This window comes from Homarus americanus, unplaced genomic scaffold, assembly GCF_018991925.1.
Source record: "Homarus americanus isolate GMGI-L3 unplaced genomic scaffold, GMGI_Hamer_2.0 scaffold45698, whole genome shotgun sequence".
NCBI lineage: Eukaryota > Metazoa > Arthropoda > Malacostraca > Decapoda > Nephropidae > Homarus > Homarus americanus.
This window is the reverse complement of record NW_024735554.1, coordinates 11169484-11183975: the sequence shown is the minus strand read 5'-3', so window position 1 is coordinate 11183975 and position 14492 is coordinate 11169484. Positions and strand designations below refer to the sequence as shown.

General features: G+C 38.4%; 1 protein-coding gene across 1 annotated transcript in view; it reads left to right on the top strand.

Moving 5' to 3' along the window:
- Positions 1 to 7752: 7752 nt before the first annotated feature.
- The window catches only part of LOC121871516 (hexosaminidase D-like), a 273277-nt gene continuing 266537 nt past the window's right edge, over positions 7753 to 14492 (top strand). The window contains exon 1 of the mRNA XM_042373924.1: positions 7753 to 7767. The gene's annotated coding sequence lies outside the window, so the exon portion shown is untranslated. The remainder of the gene's footprint in view (positions 7768 to 14492) is intronic.

Below are 14492 nucleotides of genomic sequence, written 5' to 3'. Positions count from 1 at the left end.
ACGTCGTACAGAGTTGAGACAATATTTTTACCTCTAACTAAACTGAAGCAACGTTCCCTCCAGTTTATTGTGTGGACGTCAGCCTCTGATGACAGATGGATGAGAGGCGGAACCTGGGGAGTTTGTTTGATGTTTTTCCTCATGAAACGAGTTTTACGCCTAAACTGTCCCAATATATATATATATATATATATATATATATATATATATATATATATATATATATATATATATATATATATATATATATATATATATATATATATATATATATATATATATATTTCCACCTAGTCCATAACACGTGAATGAGCACAGATTTGAACCTTGACCAATGCATTAGGTCAAGGGTTCGAACTCTGGCCAGAGGTCGTTGATCATATATATATATATATATATATATATATATATATATATATATATATATATATATATATATATATATATATATATATATATATGCTGATAACCACAAGGAAAGAAGCATATACCTAGATCACGCTACACCTACAGTGATTTATTTGCATATATATATATATATATATATATATATATATATATATATATATATATATATATATATATTTATTTATTTATTTATTTATATATACATATATATATGTGTGTGTATGTATGCATGTATGTATGTATATGTATAAGAACATAAGAACATAAGAATGGAGGAAACTGCAGTGGGGCCTATTGGTCCATACTGGGCAAGTCCTGCTTACACTCAACCCCCATGTTTCTGCGGAGCATCCAACCTATGTTTGAAGCAATCCAAAGGTATTCGCTGGAGTTAATGATGATATTTGGTAACTTGTTCCATTCATCCAATCACTCTGTTTCCTTCAAACCAGTATGTTTACCTATTTCACGCCTAAATCTAAATTTGTCTAATTTAAAACCATTGTTACGAGTTCGCTCCTGGTTGGATAATTTAAGTACCTTTGTAATGTCCCCTTTGTTTAGCCCTGCCTTCCACTTATACACCTCTACCAGGTCGCCCCTCGCTCTACGTCTCTCGAGGGAGTGCAAATTAAGATGCTTTAACCTGTCTCTATACTCAAGGTTCCTAATGCCCGGGATTAGTCTTGTCATTCTCCTCTGAATTCTTTCCAAGGATTCTATATCCATTCTGTAATATGTATGTATGTATGTATATACCTTTTTGTGACAATGCCCAACAGTAATAGAAAACAATATGGAAGTGATGTTTAATAGTCAATAACTTAGTCATCCTCGTTCCCGTTTATTATTGTTTCTTAGTGTAGTTTTTATTTAATATTGTTAGTGTTAATATTTAGGCGAGGGCGTGAGGGCTGGTCAATTTACGTATTGTAAGACTTCAGTAAACTTGTGCTTCTGATATAACACAATTTTCATGAATTTGGTTGTATCACTTGAAGTTTGACCCCTGGTTATTTCCCTTGAAGATTAACAACGTAACCAAAACTTACATAACCTAATATAACCTAATCCATCCCAACCTATCCTAACCTGACTTATCCTAACCTAACCTAACCTAACCTATCCTAACTTAACCTAAGCTAACCTGACTTAACCTGAACTAACATAACCTAAACTAATCTAACGTTTAACCCAACCTAAGCTAACCTAACTTAATCAACTCTTAATCTAACCCCCCAGGGTGTTTTATCGTTATGTGAAATAAGCTAGTGGTACTAACCTTCAGATTATTATTATTATTATTATTATTATTATTATTATTATTATTATTATTATTATTATTATTATTATTATATTATTATTATTATTATTATTATTATTATATTATTATTATTATTATAAAAATATTATTATTATTATTATTATTATTATATTATTATTATTATTATTATTATATTATTATTATTACTATTATTATTATTATTATTTTTATTATTATTATTATTATTATTATTATTATATTATTATTATTGTTATTATTATTATTATTATTATTATTATTATTATTATTATTATTATTATTATATTATTATTATTATTATTATTATTATTATTATTATATTATTATTATTATTATAAAAATATTATTATTATTATTATTATTATTATATTATTATTATTATTATTATATTATTATTATTACTATTATTATTATTATTATTATTATTATTATTATTATTATTATTATTATTATATTATTATTATTGTTATTATTATTATTATTATTATTATTATTATTATTATATTATTATTATTATTATAAAAATATTATTATTATTATTATTATTATTATATTATTATTATTATTATTATTATTATATTATTATTATTATTAATATTATTATTATTATTATTATTATTATTATTATTATTATTATATTATTATTATTATTATTATTATTATTATTATTATATTATTATTATTATATTATTATTATTATTATTATTATTATTATTATTATTATTATATTTTTCCCTTGGCTTCTTGTATCACAGCCCAGAGTTAAAATATTTCTTCCCTGGGTCGTTATTTGCATGCCAGCCAGCCAGGGATTCAGACTCACATCCCTTCAGGTCACGACATATGTATGAAGGCTGCATGACCCGGGAGGGAGGGGGAGTGCTTATGGCTGAGTGGACTACAGTAAAGCTTGGCATATGAACCCTTGTGTTGAGTTTTCGAGCCTTTTTTCCCCCTGATATTCGAACCTTTTTGTTGAGTGCTTGATTATTTTTTCGAATAATAATTCAAGTCTTCGTTGAATACTCGAACCTTTCTGATGAATATTCGAAGAACTTTTTTGTTGAACATTCGACTCTTTAATTAAATATAACGCTTCTCGCAATTTATAATGTCATTTATTTTAACTACTTGAATATTTTAGTGAGTCCTGGAAGCATGTATTGAATTCTCATCTTCAGCACACAGTACAGTACAGTATATTTAAACCTTTTTATTAAATAGTCAATATTATTTATTAACTACAACATTTTATTGGAGGTTCGAAAAATTTTAAGCAATCATTTATTGAATATTTATTGTTCATTCCAACACTTTTTTGAAGATACGATCTCCGATGAAGAACAGATAATGTTATGATGGTGTTTGGGAATATAGACCTTTTGGTGGCTCTGAGATGGACGTGTCATTAGGTCGATGATATAATGCTTTAAGAGAGAACGTCGACCTTATGATGCCTCTGCTCTAAATTGGATATCATTAGGTCGATGGTGTGGTGTTTTTGTGTGGGAATGTCGCTTCTATGTGGTGTGTCCTTACTGCAGGAAGTGCTCATCTAGCGGTACTACCACTCGGTTGACTGACCGTGTGTATGTGCGTGTCTTTGCTCATTATGTGTGTTTTTCTGCGTCTTCACTCATCTGCCTGCTTTTTTTTTATGTGTGTGTGTGTGTCTACCTTGCCTGCTGCGTGTGTCTCTCTCTCTCTCTCTCTCTCTCTCTCTCTCACATCTTCCGGTCCAGCTCCCCCGGCTCCATGTTATGATGTCCAGCATTAAAGGTAATCTCCTGTAGTCTCCCCCCAGAATCACTCATACCCAGACCGGAAGCTCTTGCTACCTGAGCCGCGGTGTTGCCATATTTTTGTATCTCGGTAATACCATTATCAGTCTTTCATGTTTTTGAAGCAGTGTTACCATATCAAGTCCTTCATATTTCTGTGTCACAGTGATGATACAGCCAATATCTTTATAAATCCCCTGTATTTTTGTGTTACAGTGTTACCTTGTATTTTGAGCCACGGTAAGACTAAATATTAGATCACTGAAATAAGCTGGGAACTAATTTTAAGATATTCCCATATTTTTAATGTTATATATTCTTGTGTACATGAAAAGGGTGATTAATGTTTTCATGTGTAAATAATGACATGCACTTATATGGTGTATTAAAGTACACATATGATGTAGGCACACACACACACACACACACACACACACACACACACACACACACACACACACACACACACGGTAATGCTGGATACAGCCAGATAACCTGTACAGACAAACTCACATGGTACTCACAGAGTATACAGGTACAGTTGTCCACATATGTAAATGGTGGGGAAGGGGACAATAGACAATTAAATGTAAAGTCACTGACACACCCCCAGTTGGGGTACTTTGACTCGGTGGCCTTGCCACATATGCAAGAGTTGCCTGTGAGGCGAGGAACATGACATACAGTGCGCGGGCAACTGTGAGACGTGGGGCTGAGCCCAAGTCTTTGGTTTAGAAGCCTAAGCCATTGGGAATTAACAAAGACGAAGCCAGCTATTTAGAAAGTAAGGAAGCCGAAGCTAGCTACTCAAAAAAATTCAAAACCGAAGCCAAATCCAAGGCTTTGCACCATACTTATATAATACAGTATACTATACAGTATTACTTGGCATGTTGAGGTGGAAACAGCATTCTAAGTTGTATCAAAGCTTTGAGATAAATTTACTTTGTTTTAAACATATTGTTTTTAGGGTAAATTTTGACTTTCCCTGTGGACTGAAAAAGCTTGTTTGTAGAACAAATTTATTTTAATTATTTTATTTTATTCATTGATTTATTTGTCATCACTTTCCTTTCATTTCATTTCATTTCATTTCATTTCATTTATTTTATTAATTATTCAAAACAAACAAAGATCCTCCCTGCAATGCTGAACAGCTGTTCCACTGGGATGAGGAGGAAGGAAGGCAGAGATGGTGCTTGTCCGAGGTTCAGGTCAGGTTATTGTGAGAATAGACCACTAGAAAGAGGAGGGATCAACTGGTAAGTCACCGAGGCTGTAGCACGCTTCTGGGCTTTCTCAGTAGGTCAGGGTATTGTGTGAGCAGAAAAGTCGGGGATCAGCTCAGTATGGTTAGTGTGTCTATATAAAGAAGAAAATCCAAAGCCAGGCCGTGGGTTCGAAGCCGAAGCTGGTGCCAGGCATTTGGCTTTGAAGCTGAAAACGAAGCCTAGACCTAAGAAGCCATGCTTCCAGTAGACAGACGGACAGGCAGACAGACAGACAGATAGATCGACACATGGTACAGACACAGTACAGAGACACATGATAATGGCGGACACATGATACAGACAGACACTGTACGGACAGACAGACAGACAGACAGATAGATCGACACATGGTACAGACACAGTACAGAGACACATGATAATGGCGGACACATGATACAGACAGACACTGTACGGACAGACAGACAGACAGACAGATAGATCGACACATGGTACAGACACAGTACAGAGACACATGATAATGGCGGACACATGATACAGACAGACACTGTACGGACAGACAGACAGACAGACAGATAGATCGACACATGGTACAGGCACAGTACAGAGACACATGATAATGGCGGACACATGATACAGACAGACACTGTACGGACAGACAGACAGACAGACAGACACCTCGTCGAAGTTTTGTGTTTGATTCCTAAATGATGACCCTTAGTTTTGATGACTCCTGAAGCTGTCTTAACCTGTATGTTTTACCCTTAACCCCTTAATAACTACCCTTAAGGCTACTTGATGGCGTATAAAGACATCGTACTCAAGGAGGAAATCATAGTACTTGAAGGGTTAAGAACGACCATTTACTGTTCACACCATCATTATGACCTCTGAAGTACTCATTGTGACCCCCTTAATCCTGGAGCCCTTGATTATGTCCTCAAGTACATCTTATTCCTCCTTAACGCTCTGCTTCTTGTGGTTCAACCCTGACCCTCACCTCACTTAACCTCTTGACCTTTGAACTTGTCTTTGTCTCCTGTTTCCTTAATTTGGAACACGAATCTTTAACTTGAACCCTGAAGTAAGTTCTAGACGGTCTTTTTAAAGTGTTTATGTAAGTAAATAATTGGAAGTGTAGATTCTGGGAGTTATGGTGACGTCATAATTGTTAGTGGCTGTGACGTCACTACTATTCTTGCTTTAAACAAACTGACTAATGTTAAAAAAATAATACCACAAATGGGTGCAATGAATCATATATACAGGTCCTGTATATTTTTTTTTAAAAGACGATCCGAGTCTAACCTAACCTAACCTAACGGCACTAAATTAGGTCTGGTTATATTTGGTCTGTTCTTGTCACTTGGAAGATGCGTATTTTGTTGTTGTCGTTTTCGTGGTACTTTTTAACACCGGTTTCTAATCTCTTGCGCTTTGTTTCTTAGTGAATTATTGCCATCGATGTATCAGTCGCGAATATATCTCTTCTATTTTTCACTTAATAGATTAATTGGCATCACTTACTCCATTAGGTGGACACAGGGGAGTAATAATTCATATTCAGTCATAATTATTCATTCGACGAGACTCTCATCTCATATTAGCGGCCATTATGAATAATTTTCCCGAGACATGTTGTCAGGCAGGGAATAATGATGACACACCCAGAGGCGCCGTCGTTGTCATGGACTCTTTGTTAGGATTTAATATATTTATCTTTGTTTTAAAATATTACAATGTTGGTAAAAGGTTCGTGTGTTAATAATAGAGAGAGATATTCATGTTACAGTGTTGTACGAGCGACGGCTGGATGGCTGCAGTGTTGACAACGTCGAGGCCAATACTTACCACTAACTGCAATTAACGATACAATTTCCCTTTTTCTTGGCAATAAGCGATACCATTTTCTTCGTCTCTTTATTTTTCTTTATCTGGAATAATTTAATTCTGTTTTATTATACATAATTTGAGGATATGAGATTGTCTTAGGCATTGCTACAAAGGCTCAAAGAAGTAGTATATATATTTTTGTTGAGATGGTACAGTTGCCAGTTACTCTGAATAGGTGATTCAATTTGCTTTTCCTGTTTGTGTGTGTGTGTGTGTGTGTGTGTGTGTGTGTGTGTGTGTGTGTCTGGGATAGTTTTATTGTTTTATATTTATTATTTCATCAGAGTAATTTGTCTTTGCTTTTAAAGTTTATGGTTTTAAATATGAAATAGATAAAACATGACTACCCGCTGTTTGTATATTTACCCTTGTAGAGACTTATGGGCTTTCACAAACTCAAAAGCTGCAACAGAACAAACAGATTATTGTGTCACAGTTCACTGAAACATCTGGGCGCGTGTTTTTTTTGGGGGGCACCCCATCCTGTGTAGGTGAAGCACAGAAGCGTTTACAGCGCCCAACAGGGAAGCATGCTAAGTTCATGCTTGCCTTTATGTCTCATGAGTTAAGGGCGTAGAAGCCTGAAGAGTCAAGGGCGTAGAAGCCTGAAGAATCAATCGTTTTATGTCGTCAAGTTATTGGTCGTCAAGTTATTGGAAGCTCCAACAAATTTCCCTGATTACGAATTCGCAACGTCTGTGAGCTGTTATAACATTAATATACAGGGGTCTGAGGGTGGAGAGGGAGGTGTAATATGTGATAATATTTTACGTTGCTTAGGACAATTTTATTGATCGATGTTTATGTCATTCAAAATGAAACTTTAATTGCTGTGTTCAAAAGGAGTTTCGTAAATGCTTAACTTTAATTACTTGGCTTAATAGGGATTAATCGATAAAACTCCGGAGGGTTATGAGTTAAGGATATTATGTTATGCTAGAGACGTATTTTAATTTTTTAATTTTTATTTTTCTGTGACAAAAACAAACCAAAAACAAAGTAAGAATAAACAAGATAATTTAATTTGAATTTACTGACAGTTTTACCTTACTGTATATAGTCGTGTTTGTTTAGCTTATCTCTATGTAGGTATTTATATATTTATTTATTATTTTTTCAGGTACGTCACTTTTCCCGCCAAGTCTCCAGTAATGTAAGTCCCATTTAAGTTTTACTTTATCATAGTTGTCTTCTTAATTTGTATTTATTTTATTGTTAATGTATTTACTAACCTAAAACGCGGCGCTTTAGTACTGAATATATCACATTAACATCATTCTTCTTAGTAATTTCGTTCGTTTGAGTCTGGTGTAATTATTCAACAGATCTACTTTGGGCGGATTCCGTGACATAACACAACTCCCGCCATTATGTATGATCATCCTATCCGCACGAAGATTATCCGAGAGACGAGTAATTTTCCCAAATGACGGAGAAATTGCTGATGTTGACGTTATAACATGAAATTGTACTTTTTTCACATTATTTTTTTTCTCCGCGGGCAGATAACGGTCCTGGGGTTCACGTCAAGAAGGACTTATGTGAAATTGTGATTGTACTTCGTTATGTCTTTGTTGATTGTGTATCATATTTACCTATTTATTGACCTATTTTTGTTTGTTTGTTTATGTAACGTGTATGTTCGTATGTTTATCTGGATGTCATTCATACTTACTCCATCCGAACGTAAATCCTCCACACTCATGCCCATATACCTAAACCTATCACCATTAATTTACGCCCACTCTCGCCCACACCCACGCCTACACCCACTCATGTACTTACACCCATACACGCCCACCCACGCTCACCCATGATCACCCACAACCATTCCCACAGTCGTCCACGCCCACAGTCGTCCACGCCCACAACCATGTCCACACCCACCCACATCCACTCCCACCCTCGCTTACGCCTTTAATTCACTCCCACCCCACACCCACCCACATTCACACCCACCCACATCCACGCCGACACTCGCCCACGCCTTTAATTTACTCCCGTTCCACACCCACCCACGCCCACATCCACCCACGCCTACATCTACCCACACCCGCCCACCCACGCCCATACCCGTCCACACCCACGCCCACATCCACCACGCCCACACCCACCACGCCCACACCCAACCACGCCCAAACCCACGGCCACCCACACCCACCGGAAACCAGAACTTGACACGAAAATATGGGTTTATTTATTCAGTTAAGGCCAATATTTTTAGAGGGGAAAGTAAGGGAGAGAGAGAGGGGAGAGAGAGGGAGAGTGAGGGAGGGAGAGTAGGGGGAGAGAGTGAGAGGGGAAAGTGTAGGGTGTGGAAGGGGAGTGAAGTGTAACCCGAGTGGAAACACAATTTAAGGGTCTCTCTCTCTCTCTCTCTCTCTCTCTCTCTCTCTCTCTCTCTCTCTCTCTCTCTCTCTCTATCTATCTATCTATCTATCTATCTATCTATCTGTCTTTCTCTCTCTCTCTCTCTCTCTCTCTCTCTCTCTCTCTCTCTCTCTCTCTCTCTCTCTCTCTCTCTCTCTCTCCCCTCTCCCCACCGTTCTCAAAAAGGTAAAAAATACCTTCCCAAAACATGCCACATATTTGCCTACCTGGGACTCTACCTGTACAGTACTTGTTTCCGCCAGGTACTATTGGTCACCCAGGCTGTTGTAGGCCACATCAGGACCGGCCCACCAAGGTGTCTCATAGATCACCTGAAGAATAGTCACTCCCAATTTATTTCACCTGAATATTAATTACCTTAACGCTAACCTTATCTAACCTAGCCTAATTAAATGTAACTTAGCCTATTTTAATTTAACCTAACTTAACCCAACCCAACCTAACCTAACCTAATCTAACCTAACCTAAGCCTAACCCAGCCCACCAGGCAGGATGAAGGTGGTTAATCATCAGGTGAAATAAACTAGGGTGTCTAATTTTCAGGTGATTGGTGAGCGTGATCGAGAGACTATACCCTGTACCTGACAAATTAATCCCTCTTGTTTCCTGATCATCTTAAGCAACGTAACAGTGTAGCCTCTGATGGATGATGGGATTACCTGAAGATTAGGCACCCCAGCTTATTTCACCTGATGATCAAACTCTAAAGCTACCGGGAAGGGTTAGGTTAGGTTATGAAAGGTTAGGTTATGTTATGTTATGTTAGGGTAGATTAGGTTAAGGTAGGTTAGGTTAAGGTTAGGGTGTAATCATGGGGTAAAATAAGCTAGGGTGTTAATCTTCAGGTGATCCAAATAATATAACAGTGACGCACTGTTCGGTCAAGGTAGGTTTGTTACCACGCAGGAGTACGAGAGACCTAAGGATTCTGTTGTGTAGTAAGAGTGGAAATATAAGTGTATGTCCTACACTTAAAGGTCTTAAAGGTGTGTGTGTGTGTGTAATAATAATAATAATAATAATAATAATAATAATAATAATAATGATTAACGGTTTCTTGAACGAACATGACAGTCAAAGGCTAAAAATATACAGCTATATAATTGAGGAATGGGTCATTTAATTGACAAATAATATACAAGTAACGTAAGTGATACAAATATGATATATAATAACCAGGTGGAGAGAAGGTCATACTACAGGGCATTTCAACATAGTGACAGTGCAAAAGTATTATTGGCTGGGAGTGAACACACTGGTTAACTACGAGTTATTGATAATTTTTACAATGATTGGAATTGGGTTGTTCTTTTAGCGATCAGCACATGGTAGTATTGGCTGGATGCGGTTGTGGTGTTGAACAGTAATTCGCGGACGAGGGATCTCAGGTGGGAGCAGGAGACGGTGTCGAGGATGGTGCAGAAGCTTTTCACCAAACTTGCAGATGAGGTCATGGTGATGATCAGAGAGAGCCGAGAGGGTCAGTTTGTTGAACGCTTCTTGATATGTGGAGTAGGAATAAGAGAGAATAAACTTACATTCATTCTTCTGTACCTTTTCTTGGTGTTTCCGCTGTGTGGCATTTAGGGAGAAAGACCAGACAGGAGATGCATAGGCGAGGTTGGAAATTCCGAGGGACTTGAGACGGAGGAGGAGGTGGAGATGAAAACTGGAGGACTTGCTAATTGTACTGACGTGTGTTTTCCAATTTAGTTTGTTATCTATAGTGACACTGAGGTGCTTAGTAGAGTCCACAACCTGGTGTGTGTGTGTGTGTGTGTGTGTGTGTGTGTGTGTGTGTGTGGACGGAAATATACTAGAGGGAAGGTAAAGCTTAAAACAAGTATTTCAAGGCATGAACGAGGTGTATGATGATGAAGTTTAACAAGAACTACAGCGCGAAGTATTGGAGATATGGTGAATAATGAATGGTGATGCAACATATAGATAGGGGGGGGTAGATTGTAATAGGGGTGGTGGGTAGACGGTTGTTGTAATAGGGGAGGGTGGTGGAGTAGACGGTTGTAATAGGGGAGGGTGGTGGAGTAGACGTTGTAATAGGGAGGGTGAGATGAGAGTAGACGGTTTTAATGGGGGGAGGGTGGTGGAGTAGATGGATTTTAATAGGGGAGGTGGTGGAGTAGACGGTTTAATAGGGGAGGGTGGTGGGAGTAGACGGTTGTAATAGGGGGGTGGTGGAGTAGACAGTGGTGGAGTAGACGGTTTAAATAGGGAGGTGGTGGAGTAGTTGTAATAGGGAGGTGGTTAGAGACAGTTTAAATAGGGAGAGGTGAGAGTTACGGTTTTAATAGTAGACGGATTGGGTGGTGGAGTAGACGGTCAGTTGAGGGAATTGGTGGAGTAGACGGTTGTAATAGGGAGGTGGTGGAGTAGACGGTTGTAATAGGGAGAGGGTAGACGGTTTTAATAGGGAGGTGGTGGAGTAGACGGTTGTAATAGGGGAGGGTGGTAGACGGAATAGGGGAGGGTGGTGGAGTAGACGGTTGTAATAATAGGAGAGGGTGGTGGAGTAGACGGTTTAATAGGAGGGTGGAGTAGACGGTTGTAATAGGGGATGGAGTAGACGGTTTTTAATGGGGGAGGTGGTGGGTAGACGGTTGTAATAGGGGAGGGTGGTGGAGTAGACGGTTGTAAGACGGTTGTAATAGGGGAGGGTGGTGGAGTAGACGGTTGTAATAGGGGAGGGTGGTGGAGTAGACGGTTGTAATAGGGGAGGGTGGTGGAGTAGACGGTTTTAATAGGGGAGGGTGGTGGAGTAGACGGTTGCCACCTTCACGTCCATATTAAGTATCAGTAATAAAATTCTCAAAGACTCGTAAGTTAAAAATTTTCTCCTAAATTGGTAATGTGAGAATGGATCTGTGGCCTCCAGGAGTGTTGACGTTATCGAGACTCCGTAATTATATACGTTTTTCTCCCACACACAAGGGTAAAAAAATGGATCACTGGACGTTTATCCCCCTGCTAATTTTATCTTACGATTAACCACCCTGACACTAGTAGCCTAACCCCCCCCCCCCCAAGTAACATTGAGGTGTTAATTAAATCATCTGGTTATATAAGTTGGGGGTTAATCTTGAGGTAATCCAAATAAATTAACGTGTGATTCACGAAGAATCTGACCCACATCTTACATCACTCCCCTTGTATAAGTTATGACATTCTATCTGGTGTCTGCCACCCACTGTGCCCACTCAAGGTGTTCCGTCACAGTACTCTACGTCAGCAACACGAAACACACTGTGCGTCGCGGAGACTAACCCACCTCAGTAAGTTAAATACATTAAAGAAACTACTCACAGTTGAGAAAGACGACTTAAACTACCAAGACTCACGCAAGACGCTGTAAAAGAACAAAAAGAAGGGGGGGGGGGTGGATGTACTGTACAGTACAGTACGTACCCAAATTACTGCGTGGCGTGGCACGTCCCACTTAGTCTGGAGCAGCTGTGAAATGTGACCACCTTAAAAAATCTTGAACTCTCTACAACAAACATGTTGTCACGAGGAGATAGCCAGAGACTGAATTTCCGAATGTTTGTAGGTTAAATTCTTTCAAGTTTTGTAGGAGAAAACCTATCTAATTGGCCATCTTAAGTTATGACACTTAACGTTTTAGTTATGTAAGAAAGTATTTTATTTACTTTCTTAAACTGAAAAACATACGAATTCTTAAAGCCTCTCGTTAAATGGTTTCCCTAACTATAGACGTGAAAATACATCTCTTTTACGTAAACTTTACGATACAAAGATATTCACAAGGGTTCAACCCCCAACCCTTCTCCTCGAATTGGATGTGATAAGAGCAACATCTAAGTGGGTCACCTTTTAAGCTACAACGTACAGTGCCAATGATGTGGGAATGAAACACAACAAACACACCTAGTGAGAGTGTATGAGAGGTGTAAATAAACGCTCGTGTTACTTTACTCCACACACTCACTGGGTAAACACAACGCACTCAATCGCTCGTTCATATTTTCATTTGCTGCTCTTGAATTCAGGAGAGTCGATTACCTGTTTTTTTTACCAAGTGTTTTATTATTATTTTTTGTTATGCATTTGTTTTTTGTTTGTTTATATATTATCTATATTCTGATAATGTGAAGATGTATACTCCAGCTGATTTAACCTAACCTAACCAAACGTAACCTGACGTAACTTGACTGACCCTAACCTACAGCAACTTAACCCCCTCAGGTAGCGTTAGGGTGTTTAATCGTCAGGTGAAATACGCCAGGATGTCTAATATTCAGGTGAACTTATATATCCCTTTCACTTTTGCGTAGGGTGGCACAATGGAAACAAAAACCTCAAGAAAGATAGGAAATATTAGAAGAAATTATTTTTGATGCATGACAAGTATAGAAAATTACAGTAAAGTGCTAAAATAACAGCTGGAAACACTCCATACACACACAACCATCTCACTAATGGTGACTCAGTTAAGGAAACTAATAATCATTTTGCAACTATATGCCAGATGCTCCTCCAGCTTGACACAATCTGTCTCAGTTTATCTACCACCCACCTCTCCCAGTGACTTATTGCAATAATTTGAAGTCGTTAGGGCAGTTAGGCGATTGGGCAAACTCAGGATCAACCTCTCTACTACCCATTGACCTACCAATGGGGTTCTACAAGGAGTTCTTCCCTGAACTAGCTAAACCCCTCTGCTCTATCATCAATGCTTCTCTCAGTCAAGCAAGATGCCCATCTGAGAAGAACACTTAATATGTGTCACCAGTGCCCTAGTTAACGAACCCTCAATCCTTAAACGAGTTACGACCCATTACCATCACCCCAATACCCAGGCTAATTTGTGAAGATTTCCTTTTGGCTGGGCTCATCCTGATTTGGCAACAAAAAAACTTCTTCCATCACCCACTGTCTCGCCAGTTTTCTAGATTACGTATACCGCCATCTCGAAAAACGTAAGACTTCTGTGGCTGTCGCCTTCATTGACTTCACTAAGGCATTCGACTCAGTCAATCACAACTTAATTACCAACAAAACCATCGACCTCGGGTTTCGGAGAAGTCTCATAACATGACTCATAGACTTCCTCAGTGACTGACGCCAAGCCGTATGCTTCCGAGGGGCTGTCTCCACGTTTCACTCACTCACCTTTTGCGTCCCCCAAGGCACCAAGATGGGACCACTATAATTCCTCATTCTGGTCAAGGATGCCCTGAAAGATACTCCCTGTTGCTGGAAATACGTCGACGAGTTCAACGTTGGGATTAATGTGAACAACTTGGTTCCCGACTACAGAGCCATCCAGAATATATTGACCAGTTTCCAAAATTGGGCCACCAACAGCCATGTGACCATCAATCATACCAAGACCATGGTTATGCATATCAACCTCTCCTCCGACCTTGTTCCACCTTCCTCCATTACTTTGGGCCCCAACACACTCCAGGTTGTGGACTCCACCAAGCTCCTCGGCACCACTATAAATAA